Raw genomic sequence first — 9,362 nt, forward strand, 5'->3', positions numbered from 1 at the left:
TGGGGACGGATAAGAATGGCGTATTTTTGAATGTGCTTGATGCAAATCAAAACATCCTGTTTGCAACTAGGGCCCAAGTGCTGCCACTGATGGGGTGGGTGTCTGTGTGGCCCAATTTTTGGAAAAAAAGGGAGACTCCGCTTGGAGTAACCCTTGCTTACATTGTTTTTAAAAGAAGCCAAGATGAACAAGTCATGGATCAGCAAAGACTTTATCTACGTACCCCGGTGTCATCCTGGGGACGGATAAGAATGGCGTATTTTTGAATGTGCTTGATGCAAATCAAAACATCCTGTTTGCAACTAGGGCCCAAGTGCTGCCACTGATGGGGTGGGTGTCTGTGTGGCCCAATTTTTGGAAAAAAGGGAGACTCCGCTTGGAGTAACCCTTGCTTGCTGTGTTTTTAAAAGAAGCCAAGATGAACAGAGCTGGGATCAGGAAAGACTTTGCTACCTACCCCGGTGTCATCCTGGGGACGGATAAGAATGGCGTATTTTTGAATGTGCTTGATGCAAATGTAGCTGTGAAGTGTACAACTGGGGCACAAGTGCTGCCACTGAAGGGGTGGGTGTGTGTGTGGCCCAATTTTTGGAAAAAAGGGAGACTCCGCTTGGAGTCACCTTGCGGTGTTTTACATGATTTTAGAAGGGCGTGCCATGCCTATATCTGTGTGTCCTCCTCTTTTTCCTTGTCCAGCTGTTTTGTTTTCGCATGAGTATATGTCCTTGTCACTTTCCAATGTGTTTGAGTTGTTTGTCACCTTTAGGACACCTTTGAGGGTGTTTTCTAGGTGTTTTTCTGTGTTTGTGATTGCCTGCCATTGTTTCCTATGCAGTTCGAGTTCGGTTCGTCGAACGTTCGACGAACCGAACTCGAACGGGAGGTCCGTTCGGCGAACCAACCTCGAGCCGAACCGCGACCGGTTCGCTCATCTCTACTCACGACCTTCAGATTATGAGACTGACGCGCTACCTACTGCGCTAACGAGGCAAGCTTCTAGCAAGAATGTGCCAAACTTACTTACTCAAAGCAATTAAGTTCTTCTTTTTTCACATTGAGAACGTCTTGAGAGAACAACTCTTCCCATATGGTCTAGCGGTTAGGATTCCTGGTTTTCACCCAGGCGGCCCGGGTTCGACTCCCGGTATGGGAGTGCTGCTTTTTCTGTACTATCTCTGACATTCAAAGGCAGATACTGTTGTTTGCATAAAAAAGCATTCAGGTAAAATTTGCACTTTGCAGCCAAAATTGCAAAACGTTAGGGTCTTGGCACTTCATTTCTAACTCTAGCACAACACATTTATAGGTTTCATAGCTCAAACTATTCTCAACTATCCTTTTTTACTTCAAAATGTCGAGGAACTCAACAACTCGTATGGCCTGTCCTTTGGCCTCCAATTTCCATTCTAATCTGTAGAATTTAACAACTGAATGGCAAAGTTCTCAAGCTCCCTAGTCAAAGAAAAGGAGTGAACTGTACCCTATCTGAGGGAAAACCTCATAACCATCAGAATAAGCCACTAGCTCCTAACTACTGTTCAAATGAGTCAAGTTTAAACTGTTGAAAGGAAAAAAAATTTTAATCAAAGCAACACTCTTTTTTTTTTTTTTTTTTTTTTTTTTTTTTTTTTTTTTTTTTTACGCCTCTCATTTTTTCTGTGACCCTTTGGGTTATCCCATTTGACCAAGCAACCAGTATTCTTAGTTTACTGGTTCGATTCCTGCTATGGGATTGCCACTTTTTCTGTAATAATTCACGCATTGAAAGGTCGACACAAGCCATGCATACAGTCAGTCTAGCTTGGATTTGCTCTTTGCAGCAAAAAATGCTGACCACAATAGATTTTGGACATTCATTCCATTCTTTTGCTCAATACTCCATTTGAATTCATATCACAAATCATTTTTACTTTTGACTTTTAACTATTTGGTTTCAAAGGATCCAAAACCCCCTTCCTTTATATCTGACGTTTTTTGGTACTGAGTGGATACAGTTCTGGCTGTCTAGTCAAGATGGAGACAAAATATCTTAAGCATAGTGCCCCGTGTGAGGATCGAACTCACGATCTTCAGATTATGAGACTGACGCGCTACCTACTGCGCTAACGAGGCAAGCTTCTAGCAAGGATGTGCCAAACTTACTTACTCAAAGCAATTAAGTTCTTCTTTTTTCACATTGAGAACGTCTTGCGAGAACAACTCTTCCCATATGGTCTAGCGGTTAGGATTCCTGGTTTTCACCCAGGCGGCCCGGGTTCGACTCCCGGTATGGGAATGCTGCTTTTTCTGTACTATCTCTGACATTCAAAGGCAGACACTGTTGTTTGCATAAAAAAGCATTCAGGTAAAATTTGCACTTTGCAGCCAAAATTGCAAAACGTTAGGGTCTTGGCACTTCATTTCTAACTCTAGCACAACACATTTAAAGGTTTCATAGCTCAAACTATTCTCAACTATCCCTTTTTACTTCAAAATGTCGAGGAACTCAACAACTCGTATGGCCTGTCCTTTGGCCTCCAATTTCCATTCTAATCTGTAGAATTTAACAACTGAATGGCAAAGTTCTCAAGCTCCCTAGTCAAAGAAAAGGAGTGAACTGTACCCTATCTGAGGGAAAACCTCATAACCATCAGAATAAGCCACTAGCTCCTAACTACTGTTCAAATGAGTCAAGTTTAAACTGTTGTTTGTTTTAATGTTTTGTTTATTGAACCAATAATAACAAAATAAATGCACATATCACAGAGCATAGACATTACTAGCTTTACGGTTAAACTAAATTGCATTAAATCGCTTTAAACCACATTAAACCGCCTTCCAGGTGCAATATCGTCTGCTGGATATAATCTCAGATCTATTAAAGGTCATTATATCTGGCGAGTAGTGGAAGGCAAGCCAAATCATGCCTTGCTCTCATAACCTTATAAAACGGAGGAACAGTTTTAACTTTTTTCTTATTGAAAGGAAAGAGAAAAAGAAAAAAGGAGAGAACACATAATGGAAACAAGAAAATAGGAGGGGGGGGGGGGGGACCACTGAGGATTCTGAAAAAAGCCTCTCAACCCCTACAGCTCATTTCTAGGAAGGGAGATAAAAGATCTAAGAGATTTGAGAAGGGGAGAATAGATAGGGGGGGGGAGGATGGAGTAGGGAGAGGGTGTTGGTCTAGGGTCCATTCATCATATGTCTATATTTATCAGAACTAGGCTATCATCTCCCTCGGTCCCCTAATGGGGAGGAGAAGACGACCCAGGTTTCTTTATGGCGTCTCCTGCGCCACCGCCGTCAAAAAAGAAGGTTTAGATTTGTAGTCCTTCCAGGCCTTCCAAACTTGCCCAAAGAAGAACAATTGTTGTCTTGAGAGGGCAGAGAGCTCCTCCGCGTAGTATAATTGGTCAATTTTCTGTAACAGCTGCGAGATGGTGGGTATCATAGTCGTGCGCCACAGTTGAGCAATCAGCAGTTTGCAGGCTGAGCTCACAAAGGACGCCAGTTTCGAGTTAGCCTTATCATTAGGCCACAGTGGGAAATTTAGTAGCAGATGCATGGGTTCTGGGTCCTCCCCTTTGTTTGTAAGATCAAGAATTAGCTGGATTGCCATCTTCCAGAATATCTGGAGACGAGGGCACGTCCACCAAATGTGTAGATACGTTCCTCTATCCTCCTCACACCTCCAGCAGAGGCCTGAAGAGGCAGATTGCCAAATTGCAGCCGTGTCCGGGACTATGTACCATCTCGCAACTACTTTGAAGGAACTCTCTTGAACCCTCACACAACATGAAGGTCCATGCGAGGAACCGTAAATTTGGCTCGTTTGGGCGTCAGTAAATGTAGTATTCAGATCTTTTTCCCACTTCAGTATGTAAGCTCTTTTTACTACCAATTCCTTTGTAAGTAGAGTGTTATATAAGCGAGACAAGACTTTTTTAGGAGACCTTGTTTGCGAGCAAAGTGATTCAGATGTGGTTAAGGGTCTAGTGAGGTTGGACTGTGGCAATAATGGTTGAATTGTGCGTTTTATTGTCATATAATGAAGAAATGTGAGTTTAGAAAGGAGGGGAATCTCACCCATCTCCTGCCTCGAGATCAAAGAACCGTCTTGTAGGAGATCTATCGCTGGGATCTTTGCATTACTTAGATATGGAGATTTCGCGGTGTTGGCGAGATTCAGGCTGGAGTCTAGTATATCAGAGATTAGGGTAAGAGGTGAAAGAGGAGGGGCCAGGAGCTCTATGTTACGGTTCCAGTTGTCCAGAAGTGTTCTAGTCAGTTCGTTGGTACAGAATCTTTTATTTCCCTGACAGGGGGGGGCGAGTAAAAGAGCTCGTAAGGGGGAGGGGGCCAGGTGTTCCTCTATTGTCGTCCACAACTTATTCGGAGGGCATCTGACCCAGTCTACTGCTCTAGAGAGGACAGCAGCTTTATAATATATGGATATGTTGGGGAGTCCCATTCCCCCTTTGTCCTTTGGGAGACACAGAGTGTGGAAATTGATTCTTGGTTTGTGCTTGTTCCAGATGTAATTGGAAATTAAAGAATTACACTGAGAAAGAAAAGATTTGGGGACTGGTATAGGTAACATTTGAAAGAGGTATATAAATTTTGGGAGTACGATGCTTTTAATTAGATTTTTCCGGCCTATCCAAGAGATAAAAGGCGCTTTCCATGAGGCTATTTGTGTGGTGAGTTTGGGAAGGAGAGACTTATAATTTAGGTCAAAGAGTGATTTGGGGGATTTCCCTATTTTGATGCCGAGATAGGTAATGTGGCTTTTTGGCCATCTGAATGGGAACGACTTCTGGAGATGTTTGATGACATTGCTCGGGATGTTTAGACTCAGTGCTTCAGATTTGGAGAGATTGATTTTAAAGTTGGACCATTGGCTGTATTCTTCTAGTGTGTTCATGAAGGCAGGGAAGCCTCTTTCGGGTCTGGACATTACTACCAACAAGTCATCCGCAAATGCGGCAGATTTGTGGTGAATCCCCTGTAGATTAATCCCCTCAATTCCCTGATTTTGTTGGATGGAGCATATCAATGGCTCCATTACCATGACAAAGAGTAGGGGGGACAAGGGGCAGCCCTGCCTGGTTCCATTCTTGATGTCAAAGGGGTCAGTCAGCGTGTTATTTATTTTGATTCTGGCTGTGGGGGATGTGTACATCTGTAGTATTGCATGTATGACAGTCTGAGGAAAATGAAAAGCCTCCAACGTGCCCCGCAAGAAAGTCCAGTCCACCCTATCGAATGCCTTTTCGGCATCCGTTCCCAAAAGCACAAGGGGCAAGCTCCGAGTCCTAGCATATTGCATTAGATGAAGTAAGCGTAGCGCATTGTCCTTCCCTTCTCTTCCCCGTATAAATCCGGATTGCTCCGGAGATATAAGGTCAGGAAGGATTTCCGCAACCCGGTTAGCGATTAAACTTGCGTAGATTTTTAGGTCCACATTCAAAAGCGAGATGGGCCTATAACTTCCACAGCTTTCCGGGTCCTTCCCTTCCTTATGTATTAATGATATGTGGGCTTCCAGAGCTTGTTTGGGAATAGAATCACCCAGGAGTAGAGCATTGCATGTTGCCAGGAGGTGGTCCCCCAAGATATCAAAGAATTTTTTATAATATATGGTTGGTAGGCCATCTGGGCCTGGTGCTCTTCCCATGGGGCATCTGGACAGGGTGGACTGAACCTCAGCACGAGTAAATGGTTTTGTCAGGGATTCTTGTTGTGCTTTGGAGAGTGTCGGGAGGTTTAGATTGGCTAGGTAGTTATGTATGCCGCGTTTCCTCCTATCGATGTCTGTTGTTGACTCTTCTGGCCGGGATTGATATAAGCTCTTATAGAATTGTAAAAATTCATTTGAAATTTGTGAGTAGTCCTGAGTGCGGTGTCCCTGTGGCGTTTTGAGTGTATGTATAAACGTGCGAGCTTGTCTTGTTTTAATTAATGACATCATAAGTTTGGAGGCTTTGTCCCCATGTACAAATATGCGGTTTTTCCAACTTAAGTGTAACTTGGCCGATTGTTTGTTGAGTATGTCTCTCAGTGCCACCCTTTTGGCAGTCAATAATTCTAAAGTCTGCTGAGATAGAGATTTTTTATGTTGGGTTTCCAATATGGTTATATCTTCATATAGATTTTGTAAGATTAGTTTCCTCTGTTTATTGAGGTGTGAGGAAATGGAAATCAGCTCTCCCCTTATGACCGCTTTATGTGCTTCCCACAAAAGTGGTGCTTTGACATCTTGTGTCTTATTCTCCGCAAAATAGTTGCGGAGACGATCAGAAATACGTTTCCTGTTGTCTTCTGAGGAGAGAACTGACTCATTTAACCTCCATGTACGGTGAATCAGGTATGCCTTCTGTAGTGTGAAACTTGACGTGACATAACTATGATCAGAGTGTGGCGTAGATTGGATTGTTGTGTCAGTGACGTTAGGTAGTAGAAACCTGGGTAAAAAAATGTAATCTATCCTGTGATATGATTTATGGGGGTGTGAGAAGAAGGTAAAATCTTTGGTTGTTGGGTGTTGTAGTCGCCAGACGTCAGTCAGGGATAAAGAGAGGAGAGCAGTTTTGACTCGAGAAAGGTCCCTGAGTGATATGTGGCTCTTTTTTGAGGTTGAGTCTAATTTTGGTTCCAAAGCTACATTAAAGTCTCCACAGAGTATTGGAATGCCTTCCGAAAAGGTCTTGAATTTTTTGAGTGTGGAAAGCAGCCATCTCACCTGCCTGACATTTGGAGCATAAATATTTCCCATAGTTACCATTGATCCCGCTAATAGGCCTTTAACAAAAATGAACCGGCCCTCCGGGTCAATTACTTCGTGTTGGGGTAAAAAGGGTATGTCTTTGGCTAGTGCTATCGACACCCCTTTAGTCCGTTTGTTTGGAGAGGGGGCATGAAACCACGTATTATAGTATGCTTTTTCAAAGTTAGGAATTTTGCCTTTGCAAAAGTGTGTTTCTTGCAGAAAGATAATGTCAATATGTTTTTTGTGAAAATTCGATAAAGTTTGTGCCCTTGGTATGGGGGAATTCAACCCATGAGCGTTAAAGCTTGTCACATTAAATACCTTATGTTGTGTCTGCATAGTGACGGTTGCAGGTGTATGACTCTTTTTCCGGTGGGATGAATGGACCAGACCATCGACCGTGCTGGGAAAGAGGGGAGCAGAAAAGGTGGGAAGTGGAGAAAAGATCAGAAAAAGAACAAAATGTTAAAGACAACAATAACAACATTTTCAACATCTATATAGGAGTAGATACGCATCAAGAGGGAGCAGAAAGTATAGAACCCCTAGGGTGACTTCATGCTTTCAACACGCATAAACAATGTTTGGCAATAGTAGGCTGGAGCCTAGGTCTTCTCACGGGGTTTGCTTTCTGAGTTTATCTGGAGCTTCTGTGCCGCATTGCGTCTAGGCCTTTGGGCCTTCGGGATGACGCTGTGCCAGGGTGACGGCTCTGGAAGTTGCTGAAGCGCAGATGCTGAACTATGGATTTCTAATTCAGGATACTTCTCCAAAGTAATCCCCAGGTCCTCGCAGATTTGCCTAATTTCGCCTGATGTTTTGCCTTGATAGTATTTCCCTTTTGCTGTTATTGCAATGCCGAATGGATATAGCCAGCGGTATGGGAATTGGCGTTGGCGCAGCTCTTCTGTGAAGGGTTTCAGTATTCGCCTCTTGGTCAGAGTGGTGGCAGCTAGGTCTTGGAAAATCCTGATTTCGGAGTCTTCATATTTTACGGTGCCAGCTTCCCTTGCTTTTTTGAGAACGAGCTCCTTAATACGGTAGTCCATGAAACGGCAAATGACATCTCTTGATGGTTCCCCTTGCCTAGGACGAGGTCTCAAGGATCTATGAGCTCTGACCAGCTCTATCTGTGGTACAGGGTCAGTGTCTATCAGATCAGAGAAGATGCTTAGAAGGGCTGGGGTCAGGGCTTCGTTTACTACCGTTTCTGGCAGGCCTTTTATTCTGAGATTGTTTCGCCTCTCCCTATTTTCATGGTCCTCCAGAATAGTATGGATTTGGTTGACACTATCTTCTTGTTGGTGAAGACAGGAGATGATGGCGTTGGATGTTGTGGTGATCGTGGCCTGGGAAGCTTCCAGCGTTTCCACTCTGTGTCCTATCTGGCCAATATCCTGTTTGATGTGGGTGAGCTCCTTCACTACCGGTTCTAAGGCTTTGTTGAGAATCCGTTTGATAAAGGACCTGGAGATAGGGAGGCTTTTGCTAGAGTCCATGTCCTCTGTGTCACTGGCGTCATCCTCCATTTCTTGTGTGATGTTTGCAGATGAATTTTGAAGACAGTCAGCTCCTGCCTCCGCTGGCAGGAGATGTTTTTTGAGAAACTTATCAACATCTGCTTGAGTCGTGGTCACCACTGGTTTAGGCAGAGCACTGGCCATTTTATTACCGAATTTGACCATGTCGAAGTCAGCTCTTATGATATTATGTTATTTCAAGTATAATGGGGGTCCGGTCTCTCCGCTCCCTCTGAGCAGTGTGGGGTGCACCACTTTACATGCCCCTGTGGGGGGGGGGGGAGGTATCAGAAGGACTGTGCTTTTTTATATATGGGACCACTTGGATGTCCTCTGTACACTCTCTTCTGTATTTTCCCGTCAGCAGCCCCTGAGTCCAGGAAGATATATAGCTCCGGGTCTGGGAATATTACTAGAGAGCCCTGCTTGTGACCCTTAATGCAAGAGACTCATCCCTGGCTGACCCCCTGGTGGTGGAGAAAGGAACGAGGTGTCTCTTGATATGTTTTGGATATATCCCTTATTCTGTGAGGGGGGGGGCCCTCGGTTCAGGAGTCCCCCAGGCTCCCCTATCTGGCTCCTAAGTGCACCACGGACCCAGGTCTGGCAGCCTTCTGACTCCCAGGCTGGTGATCGACGTTCTGCTGTGGGAGCGGGGGTGGGGGGGAGAAGAGAGACGCCGGCCCAGTATATGAGGATCGTGGTGGGGTATATCTCGGCCTCTCCTGGGTTACCCTGGGTGGGCTCACGGGCGCGAGAGGACGTCCGAAGGTGCGGCGATGGTCACTTACCACCCGAACTCCTCTCCGGTCCCGGCAGGGTATTTCAGAGCGCCACCGTCAGCTATCGCGGGATTCCGGACGGGACTCCAGATCCCCCAGCGTCCTCCGGAGGGCCCGACGCGTCTCACCGCCTTCCCCGCTCCGGCCCTTCCAGTCTGACGTCCGGGCAGACGGCCGTCTCCTCTCCACTCCCAAGTTTAAACTGTTGAAAGGAAAAAAAAAAAAAAAAATTTTTAATCAAAGCAACACTCTTTTTTTTTTTTTTTTTTTTTTTTTTTACGCCTCTCATTTTTTCTGTGACCCTTTGGG

At 44.8% G+C, this 9,362-nt stretch overlaps 1 non-coding gene across 1 annotated transcript; it reads left to right on the forward strand.

The window, feature by feature from the left end:
* Positions 1–2,203: 2,203 nt before the first annotated feature.
* TRNAE-UUC (transfer RNA glutamic acid (anticodon UUC)) lies at positions 2,204–2,275 on the forward strand. The gene has a single exon. It is a non-coding gene; the product is annotated as a tRNA-Glu (tRNA).
* The last annotated feature ends 7,087 nt before the right edge of the window (positions 2,276–9,362 follow it).

Source organism: Anomaloglossus baeobatrachus, chromosome 4 (assembly GCF_048569485.1).
Source record: "Anomaloglossus baeobatrachus isolate aAnoBae1 chromosome 4, aAnoBae1.hap1, whole genome shotgun sequence".
NCBI lineage: Eukaryota > Metazoa > Chordata > Amphibia > Anura > Aromobatidae > Anomaloglossus > Anomaloglossus baeobatrachus.